Source organism: Pan troglodytes, chromosome 1, assembly GCF_028858775.2.
Source record: "Pan troglodytes isolate AG18354 chromosome 1, NHGRI_mPanTro3-v2.0_pri, whole genome shotgun sequence".
In the NCBI taxonomy this organism is placed as follows: Eukaryota; Metazoa; Chordata; class Mammalia; order Primates; family Hominidae; genus Pan; species Pan troglodytes.
Window position 1 is genome coordinate 74,417,368 of NC_072398.2, and position 18,185 is coordinate 74,435,552.

Sequence of the window (18,185 nt, forward strand, 5' to 3'; positions counted from 1 at the left end):
AGATCTGGCTTTTGGTTTTATCTTTTTCTTTTTTAAATACATTTTCTATTTCATTTATTTCTGTTCTTTATTATTTATTTCCATCTATTTACCTAGGTTTTAATTTGCTCTTCATTTTCTAGCTTGTTAAGATAGAAACTTAGATCTATCTTCTTTTCTAATATAGGCATTTAAAGCTATAAACTTGCCAGTAATTTCTTGATACCTTTTAAAGATACCGATAATGGTGCCAATCCTTGCCAACTGTCATCATCCCCAAATATGATAGGTCAGTGGGGTGGTATATACCCAGCTCTCTGTCAACCCAATAGAGTTCAGCACAATAGTTTCTGTGAAGATCTAGGCAATTCCAACTCCAAGGCTATAGCCTCAGAAAAATTTGGGGTTATGCTACCAAGGCAAAGGTTCGAAACTAGGACCACTGTGGCAACAACCTTAGCCATAAGAAATGAAGTGGGGTACATGGCAAAAGCAGGTCTACCCCAGCTTCCTTTTTAGGTCTCTTTCTTCAGATGAAATTAACTAGATAATTCACAAATGCCTCCAGTAATTTGTAACAGAGGTGTTATGCTATACATACGCTCAAATGTTAGGCCTAATTAATCCTTGAGTTGTTATCAATGGTTTATTATAAGTTCTAAAAGCAAATGAATATGTATCTTCCCTGATTCTTGTTTGTTTGTTTTGAGACAGGTCTCCCTCTGTCGGCTCACTGAAGCCTCCACCTCCCAGGCTCAAAAGATTCTCCCACCTTAGCCTCCCAAATAGCTGGGGCTACAGGCACATGCCACCATGCGCGGATAATTTTTTTTTTTTTTTTTTTCTTGGTAGACATGGGGTCTCACTATGTTGCCTAGACTGGTCTCAAATTCCTGAATTCAAGTGTTCCTTCTGCCTCAGCCATCCAGAGTGCTTGGATTACAGGCATGAGCCACCCCATCTGGCCACTTCCCTGATACTTATGCCGTAAGTGGGACAAATGTGGAAACAAATATTAAAATCTTGATGTTCTATCCATTTGTCCAACTTTAACATAAACCATCTACAGATGACTCCTTTAGAAAATGATATCCCTGGGGTTTAAGCTATCATAAATTTTTTGAATCCAGTATCTGTTCAAATTATGAGAGGAAAGAGGAAGGAAGGAAGGAAAAATTCTATTTTATGTAACATAAAAAAGAAAACCAGATTAGTATAGATACCACCATATCTATTAATCTATTACCACCAGTTCAATTAATCAAACCATATGATGGCTGAAGCTAACAGTATCCAAAGATGTGGGAATACTACTGACCATGCTATCACTTCAGTAGAAGCAGTCACCAAAATGTAAACTTTCATTGGAAAATAGATACATTTCTTCATTCATACACAAAGTACGTGCTTCTCAAATAATCCTTTTATATTTTAAAATCAGGAATCTTTTCACTTAGAAGTTGAAACTCCAAACGTTAAAATATTTGATCGGCTGCTTCAATCCAGGGAGAACTTCAGTTTGCTTTGTTTTTGCTTTGTCACAAAAACTATTTAAAATCTCTATGGAAGAACATTTTCTAATACTCACAAACTGAATCAGTAACCTAGTGAATTCTACAGTAACAGTTTCATCTGACTTTTTACTACCAGGAGAAGCCTCTCAAAATCTGTAATGAAAAAACTGAAACAGTAAATCTAGTATGAATTCCCTAATATTTAAAAGGGCCATCTTCATCAACTACACTCAGCAAATCTATTAAAAAGCCTTCTTAGAATAATATATGTAGTCTCAACAATATACAGGTCTATAGAAGCTTCTGTTTTGTCAACTAAAATCAGAACTTCCACAGGATAACTAAAATATTTTATGGATAAGGTCATCAGTTAATACCCCATGCCCTAAATTACTTTTCAGGCTGCAGTCACTACTCCCAGGCCATCCATTACAGATATGTGGTAAATCAAGGTAGTATTTGTGTAAGTACCTGCTTCAAAGCTGCTTTTTCTTTCTTTTACTTCAAAAAAAAAAAAAACCCTCAGTTTTACCTGCAGGTACCTCTGTTATCACCACTGTGCTAGCAAGGTTTTTGTTACATATGAATAAGAATACAAATCTGGCTATTAAAATTTCACAAAAGGATAATGACAATATGCTTCTTTCAAAAACGTTTCTTGTTTCAGCCAAAAGCTTCTATTAGGAGAAGCATGAGAGCTACAGGGGCTTTTAAGTACCACTATGTTTGGGTTATAATTCAGCACGTGGCCTGAATCACATAGATTCCATGACATCTAAGAACTAGGTAATGGCAATGCAGTCTTTCAGCTATTAAAAACCCAAGGTAATTCATAGATTCAATGCCATCCCAATCAAGCTACCAATGACTTTCTTCACAGAATTGGAAAAAACTACTTTAAAGTTCATACGGAACCAAAAAAGAGCCCGCATCGCAAAGTCAATCCTAGGCCAAAAGAACAAAGCTGGAGGCATCACGCTACCTGACTTCAAACTATACTACAAGGCTACAGTAACCAAAACAGCATGGTACGGGTACCAAAACAGAGATATAGACCAATGGAACAGAACAGAGCCCTCAGAAATAACGCCACATATCTACAACTATCTGATCTTTGACAAATCTGAGAAAAACAAGCAATGGGGAAAGGATTCCCTATTTAATAAATGGTGTTGGGAAAACTGGTTAGCCATATGCAGAAAGCTGAAACTGGATCCCTTCCTTACACCTTATACAAAAATTAATTCAAGATGGATTAAAGACTTAAACGTTAGACCTAAAACCATAAAAACCCTAGAAGAAAACCTAGGCATTACCATTCAGGTCATAGGCATGGGCAAAGACTTCATGTCTAAAACACCAAAAGCAATGGCAACAAAAGCCAAAATTGACAAATGGGATCTAATTAAACTAAAGAGCTTCTGCACAGCAAAAGAAACTACCATCAGAGTGAACAGGCAACCTACAAAATGGGAGAAAATTTTCGCAACCTACTCATCTGACAAAGGGCTAATATCCAGAATCTACAATGAACTCAAACAAATTTACAAGAAAAAAACAACCCCATCAAAAAGTGGGTGAAGGACATGAACAGACACTTCTCAAAAGAAGACATTTATGCAGCCAACAGACACATGAAAACATGCTCATCATCATTGGCCATCAGAGAAATGCAAATCAAAACCACAATGAGATATCATCTCAAACCAGTTACAATGGCGATCATTAAAAAGTTAGGAAACAACAGGTGCTGGAGAGGATGTGGAGAAATAGGAACACTTTTACACTGTTGGTGGGACTGTAAACTAGTTCAACCATTGTGGAAGTCAGTGTGGCGATTCCTCAGGGATCTAGAACTAGAAATACCATTTGACCCAGCCATCCCATTACTGGGTATATACCCAAGGGACTATAAATCATGCTGCTATAAAGACACGTGCACACATATGTTTATTGCGGCACTATTCACAATAGCAAAGACTTGGAACCAACCCAAATGTCCAATAATGATAGACTGGATTAAGAAAATGTGGCACATATACACCATGGAATACTATGCAGCCATAAAAAATGATGAGTTCATGTCCTTTGTAGGGACATGGATGAAATTGGAAATCATCATTCTCAGTAAACTATCGCAAGGACAAAAAACCAAACACCGCATGTTCCACTCATAGATGGGAATTGAACAATGAGAACACATGGACACAGGAAGGGGAATATCACACTCTGGGGACTGTTGTGGGGTGGGGGGAGGGGGGAGGGATAGCATTAGGAGATATACCTAATGCTAAATGACGAGTTAATGGGTGCAGCACACCAGCATGGCACATGTATACATATGTAACTAACCTGCACATTGTGCACATGTACCCTAAAACTTAAAGTATAATAATAATTTTAAAAAAAGAAAAAAAAAACTCTGAACACTCAAAAACAATTTATTTTATTACAAATCATGTTTATGGAGGTATAATTTATATGCAGTAAAAGTCATCCTTTGCTCATTTTCCTTGAGGAAGACATACTATGGGATTTATTGATGACAAATACTTCTACATTCTTTAAATATTATCTCTGTGTGAAGCTAAATAATGAGGTAGCAAAGTACCATATTCCACAGAACTATCTTTACTGAGTTAGCATTTGACATTACATATTCAGCCTTTCAGACTTCAGCATGCTCAACTCTAGAACCCCAGTCCATATAAGAATTTTGATTTAGGTACCACATATGCATCTTTTATAAAAGCACAATGAGGTAACTGTCTACCATATTACTCCAAATTCCCATACCTAGTATAACCATGTATCTCTGGTTATGTTTTTCCAATTCTATGCCTGAAAAATAAAAAAAAATGTGACCTTATTTTTTAAAAAGAATGCATTAAGAAGAGAAATATGTAATTTAGCATTTTCTTTTTGCTTTCATTAGCAGAAATTAATAATCAAATTCGTTACTCAACTGTAGAAAATAGCTCATCTCAGGTACCTGATAGCATCTTGGTCACTGTGTTTATCTATTTTTACATGAGTTTTAATTTTGTAAACTCTTTCAGATCTTTTAGTAAATAGAAAGGCAATCACTCAGTCTAAAAAAAAATCATATTATGGTCCATTGTTCTCCTTTAACTTTTTCTGCTAATATCACTCTCTGTTCAAATGAGAGAAAAATTAGATCATGGGAATCGTTATCTAATGGATGTGAAATGACCTTTTCTTCATTATCATCAGTTTCCAGACCTCTGCCTAATCTTGAAAGATCAATTAGTATCCTTTTACTTATTTAATTTTCTTTGATTTATATAGTTATATTTGATTGCTTAATTTGTACTTTTATCTAGAGCTCATGGGTGTATGTGAGCTCATGGATGTGGAGGAAAGGGAACCCTCATACACTCTTATGTGTGTATGTATTAGGGGTTGGAAGTAGGATAAAGAGAGAATACAGAAAGAAAAAAGGAAAGAAATTATGGAAAAGTTCGAATCCTATCCCTATTTGGAATATTCCTGAATACAGTAGCCTGTATGTTCCTTTTCCATGAACTAGGAACTCTGAGATTTGTTCATGACAAAGCATGTTACATGAATGATAAGTATATTCTCAAGGCTCCCCCTTTCCCATGAAAGATGTCTAAGTGCAGGATTCCTTAAAACTGTAAATCTCCAACCGTAGTATAAAACTAGAAATCAGTAACAGGAGGAACGTTTAAAAATTCACAAGTACATGGAAATTAAACAGCATGCTCCTGAACAATCAATAAGTCAATGAAAAAATTATAAATAAAATTTAAAATTTTTTTGAGAAAAATGAAAATGAAAATACAACATACCAAAACCTATGGGATGCAGCAAAAGCAGTTTGAGAGGGAAAGTTACAGCAATAAATGCCTACAAAGAAGACAGGTTGCAAATAAAAAACCTAATCTTAGATCTCAAAGAATTAGAAAAACAAAGACAAACTCAGCCCAAAATTAGTAGAAGAAAGAAAATAAAGATCAGACCAAAAATAAATGGAATGAAAAGTAAAAACAAAACAAAACAAACAAACAAAAACCTGTAATCCCAGCTACTCAGGAGGCTGAGGCAGGAGAATCGCTTGAACCCGGGAGGCAGAGGTTGCACTGAGCAGAGATTGAGCCACTGCACTCCAGCCTGGGTGACAAAGGGAGACTCCATATCAAAAAAAAAAAAAAAAAAGAAAGAAAGAAAGGAAAAAAAAAATCAATGGAATGAGTTGTTCATTTGAAAACATAAACAAAATAAACAGCTAGACTAAGAAAAAGTGAGAGAAGACTCAAAATTAGAGATAAAAAAGGAGACATTACAATTGATACTATAGAAATTAAAGGATCATAAGAAATTATTATGAACAATTATATGCCAACGAATTAGATAACTTAGAATGGATAAATCTGTGTACATATGCAACTGATCAAGGATGAAATATTACTGATTCAGTCTCCTTACTCATCTATTTCTTCATGTAGATGAGTAAGGAGACGACTGAATCAGTAATAAAAAGTCTCCTATCAACAAAAAGCCAGATAGTTAAAAAACTACCAAATATTTAAAAATATAGCTGAATTCTACCAAATATTTAAAACACTAACACCAATTCTTCTCAAACTCTTCCAAATAATTGAAGAGGAAGAATTACTTCCAAACTTATTCTGCTAGACCAGCATTACTCTGATACCAAAATCAGACAAAGGTACAACAAAAAAAGAAAACTGCAGGCCAACATCTATGATGAACATACATGCAAATATCCTCAACAAAATACTAATAAGCCAAATAGAACACCACATCGAAAAGATCATCAACCACAATCAAGTAATTAATCCCAGGGATGCAAGGATGATTCACTATATGTAAATCAATAAATGTGATACATCACATTAGAAGAAGAAATGATAAAAGTCAAAGTCATTTCAATAAATGCATTAAAATCATTTGACAAAATTCCGCATCACTTCATGATTTAAAACTCTCAAATTAGATGTAAAAGAAATGTACCTCAAAACAGTAATGGCCATATATGACAAACCCATAGCTAACATCATGCTGAATGAGGAAAAGCTGAACTGGAACAAGATATGGATGTCCATTCTCACTTCTATTCAACACAGTACTGGAAGTCTTAGCCAGAGAAATTTGGCAAAAGAAAGAAATAAAAGGCATCCAAATTGGAAAGGAAGAAACCGAATTGTCCCTGTCTGCAGTTGACATCATTTTATATTGGAAAACCCTAAAGACTGTACCAAAAATCTTAGAACTAATAAATGAATTTAGTAAAGTTGCAGAATGCAAAATCAACTTATAAAAGTGTGTTAGTAGCATTTCTATGCACTAACGGTGAACTATTTGAAAAAAGAATCATGAAAACAATTCCATTTAAAACATCTACAGGTTTATATCTGAAAGACAGGCAATAACAAACGCTGGCAAGAATGTGGAGAAAAGGGTACCTTTATACACTGTTGGTGGGAACGTAAATTAGTACAACCACTATGGAGAACTGTTTGGAGGCTCCTCAAAACACTAAAAATGGAACTACCATATGATCCAGCAATCCCATTGCTAGGTATAACCAAAAGAAAGGAAATGAGTGTATTGAAGAGATATCTGCACTACCATGTTTGTTATAGCACTGTTCATATTAGCCAAGACTTGGAAGCAACACAGAGTCCATCAACAGATGAATGGAAAAAGAATATGTGGTGCATATAAACAATGGAGTACTATTCAGCCTTAAAAAAATATCCTATCAATTGCAACAACATGGATGGAACTGGAGATCATTATGTTAAGTGAAATAAGCCAGGCACAGAAAGACAAACATCACATTTTCTCACTTATTTGTGATATCTAAAAATCAAAACAACTGAATTCATGGACATACAGAATAGAAGGATGGTTACCAGAGGCTGAAAAGGGTAGTTGTTGGGAGAATGCAGAGAAAAGGTGGGGATGATTAATCGGAAAAAAAGAAGAAAGAATGAGTAAGACCTACTATTTGATAGCATAACAGGGTGACTATAGTTAATAATAACTTAATTGTACATTTTAAAATAACTAAAAGGGTGTAATTGGATTGTTTACAACACAAAGTATAAATGCTTCTGAGCATGAATACCCCATTCTCCATGATGTGATTATTTCATATTGCATGCCCACATCAAAACATCTCATGTATCCCATAAATATATACACCCACTATGTACCCACAAAATTTAAAAATTAAAAATTAAAAATAAAGTAGCTATAAAAACATTTAGGAATAAATTTAACCAAGGAAGTGAAAGATCTGTATATTAAAAACTGTAATATATTGATGAAATAAATTGAAGACACAAATAAATGGAAAGATATCCCATGTTCATGGACTGAAAAAATTAATATTGTTAAAATGCCCATATAGTCCAAAGTGACCCATGTATTCAATGGAATCCCCATAAAAATACCAATGACATTCTTTACAAAAATAGAAAAATAAATCTTTAAGATTTATATTGAACCACAAAAGACCTTGAATAGCCAAAACAATCTTCAGCAAAAAGAACAAAGCTGGAAGCATCACACGACTTGTCTTCAAAATACACTACAAAGCTATAGTAACCCAAACAGCATGGGATTGGCATAAAAACAGAAAGCTAGACCCAAGAAACAGAATAGAGAGCCTGGAAATAAATTCACACATTTACAGCCAACTGATTTTCAACAAAGGTACTAAGAACATACTATGTGGAAAGAACAGTCTCTTCAATACATGGTTCTGAGAAGACTGCATATCCACATGCAGAATAATAAAGCTAGACCCTTATCTCTCACCATTTGCAAAAATAAACTGTAAATGGATTAAAGATGTTAAGACTTGAAACTATGAAACTACTAGAAGAAAATAAAGAGAAAACGCTCAAGGACATTGGTCTGGGCAATGATTTTTTGGATATGACTTCAAAGGCACAGACAACAAAAGTAAAAATAGACAAATGTGATTGCATCAAACTAAAAAGCTTCTGCATAGCAAAGAAAACAACCAACAGAGTGAAGAGACAACCTACAAAATGGGAGAAATTATTTGCAAACTATACATCTAATATGATTTGGCTGTGTCCCCACCTAAAATCTCATCTTGAATTGCAATCCCCAAAATCCCCACGTGCCAAGGGAGAGACCAGGTGAAGGTAACTGAATCAGGGAAGCGGTTTCCCCCATGCTTTTCTCATGATAGTGAGTGAGTTCTCATGAGATCTGATAGTTTTATAAGTGTTTGGTAGTTCCTCCTGCATTCATTCTCCTTCTTGCCGCCCTGTGAAGAAGGTGCCTTGCTTCCCCTTTGCCTTCCACCATGACTGTAAATTTCCTGACACCTCCCCACCATGCTGAACTGTGAGTCAATTAAACCTCTTTCCTTTATAAATTACCCAGTCTCAGGCAGTTCTTTATAGCAGTGTGAAAACGAACTAATAAAACATCTGATGAGGGGTTAACAATGAAAATTATATGAGGAACTCAAATCAATAGCAAGAAAACAAACAACCCAATTTAAAATGAGCAAAAGATGTGAATAGACATGCCTTAAAAGAAGACATACAAATGGCCAACAGGAATATGAAAAAATGTGTCACTAATTGTCCTGGAAATGCAAATCAAAACCACAATTAGATATCACCTAACTCCTGTTAGAATAGCTATTATCGAAAGACAAAAGATAACAACTGTTGGCAAGAATGTGGAGAAAAAGAAACCCTTGCACGTTGTTGGTGGGAACGTAAATTAGTAAAACCATATTCAAAACAGTATGAATGTTCCTCAAAAAATTAAAATTCGAACTACCATATGATCCAACAATCCCACTACTGGGTATATATACAAAAGAAATTAAATCAATATACTAAAGAGAGAGCTGCACTCCCATGTTTATTATAGCACTATTCCCAATAGCCAAGATACAGAATCAACCTAAGAGTCTATCAGCAGATCAATGGATAAAGAAAATGTGGTGTATATATATACAATGGAATACTACTCAGCCATAAAAAAGACAATCCTGTCATTTTCAACAACATGGATGAAACTAAAAGATATTACATTAAGGGAAGTATGCCAGGCATAGAAAAACAAATACCACATGATCTTACTTATATGCAGACCCTAAAAAAAAGTTGACCTCATTGAATTAGAAAGTAGAATGGTGGTCACCAGAGGCTGTGGTGGTCAGGAGGAAGGGAGTGCTGAGATGTTGGTCAAAGGATACATAATTATAGTTAGATAGGTGGAATAAGCTAACAGGTCTACTGTACAGCATGATGCCTACAATTAATGGCAATATAGTATATTCTCACAAAACGCTAATTCTAGAATCTAGGTGGCAGGTTTTTGGATGTTTACCTTGTAATTCTTTCAATTATTTTGTATATTTGAAAATTTTCATAATAAGAGTTTTGGGGAAAAAAATCTTTGGTTGTACCCAGTCCCTCCTCCTGCTCTGGACTACAGACTACTTTTCTGCCTGTGCTCCCAAGAGTAATATACCTTCACTCAGCAATTGAGTATTTACTGAGCACCTATTGTATATCAAACACTGTGCTTAGTAAGGCATATACAAAGTTGAAAAGATATAGTCCATGCTCCCCAGCATTTAGCCCTGTGGAGGAGGTCAACATGTACAATGAAATAGTGCACAGTGAGAGATATATAGAAGATACATGGAAGCTCAGAGAGAAAGAGTAAATAACCAGGTCATAGCACAGGAAATAAAGGCAAGGAAGGCATCACAGACAAGGTGATGTTGTCTTAATTTCATAGAAGATGGCATGACCAGAAGTGCTGCAAACTTGACCACCTGTTTTTGAAGGAAGACTATAGAAATTATTCAGGCATGCTGCAGAAAAAAGGGCATGTACAAAGGCATGAAAGAACTTGACATATTTATTATGTGCCAGATGGAATGCTAAGTTCTTTTCTATGTTCTCATTTAATCTCACAAGTCCTATGAGATGCAAATAGGTTTAGGGAAGGTACCTAACTTGGGCAAGGTCATATAGCTAATAAATGGTAGAATCAGCATTTGAACCCAAGTCTGTTCCAACATAAAGCCCATACCCTTATTACCTTCATTATATCACTTCGATTCTCTCTCTGTTGAATTGTGCTTCTTAGATATTTGTGTTTGTGTCCATGGAGATGGGGGTACCTATGTTCTGATTTGCCTTGGGTTTCAATAGAGATGGAGGATATCCTATCCTCAAAAGGAAAAATAACAATCTGATCAAGGGAGGCTTAATCCTTTTCATTTTCTGTCTTCTGGGCTTAGAAAGGAGGACTTTTAATTTCATTATGTAACATATTAATTATCATGCTGACCACAGGATAAAACTTAGGAAACACAGAGAGTTGATAGGCTTAATATTTCTGGTGCTAACATTTATACATAATGTAAGTTCTCCTTAATAAAATAAATATGGAAAATACTTGACTTTTTTTTTTTTTTTTTGCCTTGTAACTGTTATCCATTGATAGGAATGCTAACATTGAAAATAAATTTTCACAGGGCAGTAGGAGTTTCTTGGTTAACCCGAAATACACAATGACTACTACTGCTCTTGACCTACCTTAAAATTATTAAAGAAAGTTTTTAGTTTTCCAACTACATTATACCCAAACATTTATTTACAATTCTCTTTTCTCCAAAATGCTCCCTCACACACAAACCTTAACTGGGTTGCTATAAGAAATACAGGACGGTATTTCTCTTTTGTCCCAGGAATGGGCAACATGCAGTACTATTTGATAAGATAAGCACATTTATAGGTAAAAAGGAAAGCTAAGACTCACAGAAAGAATGAAAAGGGAAATCAAAAGATGTTCTCTAACAAGATAAAGAGGCTGCCATGTGAGAGTGCAACAATGGGTCAAACTTCTAAAACATTCCCATTTAGCTTCTTGGTACTGCTAACATACTGACATATTTGCCAGTTTACTTGCTATTGATAAACAGTGGCAAAGTTCATCAGTTTTAACTCTGACACATGTTTCTCCAATTTCTAATGTAAATATTGAACTGTCATGATTTTTTCAGTACAGATTGAATAGCAACGCTGAGAAGAGACAACACTAACACAGACCTCCTTTTTACTTAAACAGGAGCTTGATATTTACGTAAAGCAATTTGCCATTTATTAGACAAACTGTTTCATCTATAACCTACAAAGAACTTCTACCAACATGAGGCTAAAACACATAAATTAGCCTTTGGATTATCATTTTTGGCAGCAGTAGCCCTTAAATGAGTATGTCAGGGGAACAACCAAGTAAAAAATATGTGGAATAAATTTATTTGCAAACTAAGAAGAGATCTGTTCTCACATAAGCTGGGAGACACAAAGAGATACCAAGGAAAGCCTAATTTTCAGTAGTCCCACAATCAGCTGAATAAAAAGAGGTCACAAAGTGACAAAAATCATGATACTAGTTGTTTAAAAGAAATTACAGAAACATTTAAAGAAAGATTACTTAATATAGTATGCAAGAATACAAGTGGCTTTCAAAGAATTCTTTGCATTAATTTCTCTACCTGTTAAATAACTAACATTTATTTATTAGTTACTACTACTCTACTGTTCCATTTATTTACATATATTAATTTATTTAATAATTGTAACACCCCTCTGGGAGTAAGTACTCTTATTATCCTCAATTTTATAGATAAAGAAGCTAAGGCTGGGCACAGTGGCTCACGCCAGTAATCCCAGCACTTTGGGAGGCCAAGGCAGGCGGATCACCTGAGGTCAGGAGTTCAAGACCAGCCTGGCCAAACATGGCCAACATGGTAAAACTCCGTCTCTACTAAAAATACAAAATTAGCTGGGCACAGTGGTGCACGCCTATAATCCCAGCTACTTGGGAGGCTAAGGCAGGAGAATTGCTTGAATCCAGGAGGCAGAGGTTACGGTGAGCTGAGATCATGCCACTGCACTCCAGCATGGGCAACAGAGCAAGAGGAAAGAAAGCAAAGGAAAGAGGCAAGGCGAGGCGAGGCGGGGCGGGGCGGGGCGGGGCGAGGCGAGGCAGACAAGAAAGGAAAAGAAAAGAAAGAAAGAAAGGAAAGGAAAAGAAAAGAAAAGGAAGAAGGAAAGGAAAAGAAGGAAGGAAGGCAGGCAGGCAGGCAGGCAGGCAGGCAGACTAAGGCACTAAAAAATTAAATAATTTATTCAAGGTAGGTTAAATAATTTGTTCCAGTTAGAATGCAGCAGAGCTAGAATTCAAACTCTGGCAGTCCAGCTCCAGAGCCCAGGCACTTAGCCACTGTCACTATTTGGTCTCTGGATCTCATGACATTCAGGTGAGTGACTATAAAACCTAACTATAAAATGCCAATTCTTCTTTTTAATCTGCATTTCATGACTATTCATAAACCAATCAGAAAAATGACTTTAAAGAATGTAGAGAAATAACCATCGTCGGCTGGGCAGTGGCTCATGCCTGTAATCCCAGCACTTTGGGAAGCTGAGGCGAACGGATCACCTGAGGTCGGGAGGTTGAGACCAGCCTGACCAACATGGAGAAACTCCGTCTCTACTAAAAATACAAAATTAGCCAGGTGTGGTGGCACATGCCTGTAATCCCAGCTACTTGGGAGGCTGAGGCAGGAGAAACGCTTGAACCCGGGAGGCAGAGGTTGCGGTGAGCCAAGATCACACCATTGCACTCCAGCCTGGGCAACAAGAGTGAAAACTCTGTCAAAAAAAAAAGAAAGCAGAAAGAAAGAAAGAGAGAGAGAGAGAGAGAAAGAACCATAATCACAAAATTCACTAGAGTGTTTTACTCTGGTAGGGAAAGACTAGATCTAAGAGGAGCACCTGGAAGGTATTAAAAAATATTGGTAATATTTCCTAAGTTGTAGGTTCAAGGATGTTACTTCTGTTACTTTTTCAAATAATACATTATTTTTATTCATTTGAATGTATATTACACAATTTAAAAAATTAGTTAAAATATTTTGAAAATTACTCACTAGTAATCATCCATTCAATGGTTTGTGTTAAGATTTCAATTTGGGTGATTTCTCCAGAATATAAATATATTGAAGACACATCTCAAGGCTTCATTGGAGGTTAATGTAAGATTCAAATAGTGAAGTAGTTAACAAATGACAACTATTCTTCTTGGGGATAATTGTACAAAGTATACAAATTGTGCAAACTGTGTACAAATATATATAGTCAATTGTCATCATTCTTAATACTTATGTTCTATAAAGGTGCCCCAACACTGAATAAGCAAACACTGAATTACTACACCTAGGGGATAATAGACGGTTAGGCTCCTGAGAACCCCTGGTCACATTTTCAGCAACTAATCAATACACAAAGTTGTTTTAAGTGTATTTATGTTTAAAGATACCTTATTTAATATATATTGTTGTTTCATTAATATTGAACTCATGGCCAACATTACTGTAATTCATGCCTCAATGAAGCTTACGTAATGTGTATTTTTTTTGCAAGGCACATCACAGCCTCTGAGTCCCTAGAAACACTAGACAGCATTTCAGCACTGCGCCTAGGGAACATTTCAAACAGAAAAATCATCAAGAAGCACAAAAATGCAAAACACATGACAATAAGTATATAGCAGGAGAATACTTGTTTACAGTATGAGAGATGAAATAAGAAGGCAGAGCATCAACTTGTTCCACCTGAACTTGAAATGTGTGCATCAGGTGACTCAAATTTTTTGACACTGCATATTCACATATCAGTGAATAACCATAAAAGTATTGAGAATATTGATTTTGTGGTTACAAATAAATTTAAGCAAGTAGGTGAATTTGCAAAAACAGAATCTGTAAATAATGAGGATCAACTACGTGTGTGTATGTGAGTATATATACATATATGCACAGGCATTCCCCTTCCTTAACGACAGGAATACGTTCTAAGAAACATGTCATTAGGCAATTTTGTTGTTGTGCAAACATCATAGAGAGTACTTACATAAACTTAGGTGATACAGCTTATTACACATGTAGGCTATATGGTATAGCTCGTTGCTTCTCAGCTACAAACTTGTACAGCATGTTACAGTATATACTATTTAGTCTTATGGACTGAATAGTAGGCAATTCTTTACTGGACTGCTACAAGAAACCATGTATGCGCTATAGTTTTATACAACAGTATGAAAATTATTTGAGTGTCTAAACATAGAAACGGTACACTAAAAATGTGGTATGAAAGATTAAAAATGGCACACCTGTATAGGGCACTTACTGAGAATGCAGCTGGCAGGACTGGAAGTTGCTCTGGGTGAGTCAGTGAGTGAGAGGTGGGTGAATGTGAAGGTCTGGAACATTACTGTACACTAATGCAGCCTTTATAAATACTGTACGCTTAGGCTACAAATTTATTTTAAAAATATTTTTCTTCAATGACAAAATCTTAGCTTACTGTAACTTTATTTTTAATTTTTAAAACCTGTTGACTTTTGTAATAATACTTTGCTTAAAACTACATTGTACAGCTATACAGAAATATTTTAATATTTTCTTTCTTTATATCCTTGTTCTATAACATTTTTCTACTTAGAATTTTTCCATTTATTTGTTTTTACTTTTTAAGCTGTTTTATTTAAAATGAAGACACAAACACCCACATTAGGCTAGGCCTATACAGGGTCGGAATCATCAATATCACCATCTTCCACCTTCACATCTTGTCCCACTGAAGGTCTTCAGGGACAAAAATATGCATGGAGATGTTATCTCCAGTGGTAAAAATGCCTTCTTGGCCGGGCACAGTGGCTAATGCCTGTAATCCCAGCACTTTGGGAGGCCAAGGCAGGCAGATCATTTGAGGTCAGGAGTTCGAGACCAGCCTGGCCAACATGGTGAAACCCCATCTCTACTAAAAATACAAAAATTAGCCAGGTGTGGTGGTGGGAGGCTGAGGCAAGATAATCACTTGAGCCTGGGAGGTGGAGTTTTGCAGTGAGCCGAGATTGCGCCACTGCACTCCAGCCTGGGCGACAGAGTGAGACTCTGTTTCAAAAACAAACAAACAAACAACCAGGCCAGGCGCGGTGGCTCACGCCTGTAATCCCAGCATTTTGGGAGGCCAAGGCGGGTGGATCACCTGAGGTCAGGAGTTCAAGATCAGCCTGACTAACATGGTGAAACCCCGTCTCTACTACAAATACAAAAATTAGTTGGGCGTGGTGGTACACATCTGTAATCCCAGCTACTTGGGAGGTTGAGGCAGGAAAATTGCATGAACCCAGGAGGCGGAGGTTGCAGTGAGCCGAGATTGCGACATTGCACTACAGCCTGGGCGACAGAGCCAGACTCCAACTCAAAAAAGAAAAAAAAAAGAAAAGCCTTCTTCTGGATACCTCCTGAACGACCTACCTCAGGCTGTTTTATGGTTATTTTATAAGTAGAAGAAATACATCCTAAAATAATAATTAAAAAGCACAGTATAGTAAACACATAAACTAGTAATATAGTTGTTTACTGTCCTTATCAAGTGTTATTTACTGTACATAATTGTATATGCTATATACCTTTTTACACCTGGCAGCACAGTAGGTTTTATACCAGCATCAACACAAATAGGTGAGTAATGTGTTGCACTATAATGTTATGATGCTATGATGTCACTGGGTGATAGGAGTTTTTCAGCTCCATTATAATCTTATGGGACCACCATTGTAAATGCAGTCCATTGTTGACTGAAATGTCGTTACAGGATGCATAATGGTATATGTTACTAGACACACACACACAGCCATATCCAAAACTAAACCAAAAGAGTTTATTGCTGCATTAGCCTATAAAAATCATAACGAAATATTTTTAATTAATAAAACCGAAATTGCTATTGATTATAATAATGAATTATTAGTTTTAGGAAGGCCCACAAGCATTGGAAAAATTAAGTCAGTAAAATATTAATGTAGGTATATTCCCAGACTACAATTTTACATTTAAAAAATTGATTCTAAATAAATATTTTTATTAAAATTTTTCAGTACCCAATATTCCTCATGTTCTTTTTTCCTCAAGCCTTTAGAATCATTATCAACTACATGTTTTCTTACTCCTTTAGTATTCAGTACAAGTAGTCCGCAGTGATGAACAGATCATTTTCTAAAAGTTCTTTACTAGTTTTTCTTTCAAACTTGGCATGTATTTTCCTATAAAATCAATATGGTTATGAGGTTCTTAGATTAGCCTAGATCACAAAATTGGCCCCTTAATATACAGCCCGGAACAGTAACTAGTTGATAGTACTTTAAAATCACTGTTTGTTACAAAATTTACTTAAAAGTTTTCTAATAGTAGTTCTGAATGCCAAACATCTCAAATTCCAGCTCTGCCATTTACTAGAATCACTTAACTTCCCTAAACTTTCATTTCTTTCACTGAGGCAACACATATTTATTATCTACCATGTGGAAGACTAGGGTAAGCAATGAATAAAATGGACAAAAAATTGCTCTCATATAGCTTATTTTCTAGTGGAAGATGATAGACAATGGCCATAATAAATAAATAATGTATATAGTATCTTTGAAGGCAATAAGTGCAACGGTGACAAAGCAGAGAAAAGGGCTGAGGAATGCTGAGCTAAGAAGAGGTTCCAATTTAAAAGAGTGGTTAAGGCAGGCCATATTAAGAAAGTAACACTTGAGCAAGGGATTCAGAGAGGTTAAAAAACAAGCCATGTAGATTTCTTGGATAAGTGTTCCAGGCAGAGAGAACAGCCAGGGCAAGGGCTCTGAAGTGTGAGCAAGGCTGGCAGTGTGGCTGGGACAGAATGCATGATAGAGAGAATAGTCATATGTGGAGTTTACAGCCTGGTAAATCACCGTAAGAATGTAGGCTTTAATACTAAATGAAAAAGAAACCCACTGGAAGCAAGGTGACCAGGTAGGAGATATGTTAGTTTAGACCAGGGTAGTTACAGTGAAGTGGCAAGAAATAATAAGATTCTGGCTATGTTTTGAAGGTGGAGTCAGTAAGATTTCCTAAAAAACTGGTTGTGTGGTGCTGGGCAAGGGAATCGTGTGCAACCTGTTGACCATTCCATGGTTGCAAAAGAATATGCCTTGGGCCTGGAATAGTTTCTTACATGAAGAACAGGAGCCCTCACAGTCTGTGCTGGGCTTATTATTACCTTGTTTAGGAATTTCTTTCCCTCTTCTGAGTTTGATTTATACTTCTTTGTTCTGCTTAAGTGTGTGTCATATGGCGCCTGGCTTACCCCACTGCTATTTCTGTCCCTGGTGGAGAGCGAACAAGGTCCTTCACTTGCAGCACAAGAGGGGTGTATACAGATCATTCCCTGCCATGGCTGTGAGACAAGATCCACTGACACTTACTACTGATACTGTTGTTCTGTCTCTTCTGTATGTGAGTACAGTGTTATTCTATCCAGTGCCTCTGTGAGTCATGTTTTTCTTGGCAACCCTAATACCTGCAAACCGTGTTGTGGGTTAATATCCTGGGATTGCTGTTCTGGTGGTAGGCAACAGGTATTACCTACTCAACATGTAGTGTAAGAGGAAGAAACTAGCAGCAAGGATGATTCAATGTTTGTAGACTGAACAATTGAAAGAATGGAGTTACTGTTAGCTGAGATGGGAAAAAAAAACTACGGGTGAGCAGCTTTTGTGAGAAAGATC

General features: G+C 36.2%; 1 protein-coding gene across 28 annotated transcripts in view; it reads right to left on the reverse strand.

The window, feature by feature from the left end:
• RABGAP1L (RAB GTPase activating protein 1 like) overlaps positions 1-18,185 on the reverse strand; it is an 831,104-nt gene that overhangs the window by 319,152 nt on the left and 493,767 nt on the right. The window lies entirely within an intron of this gene.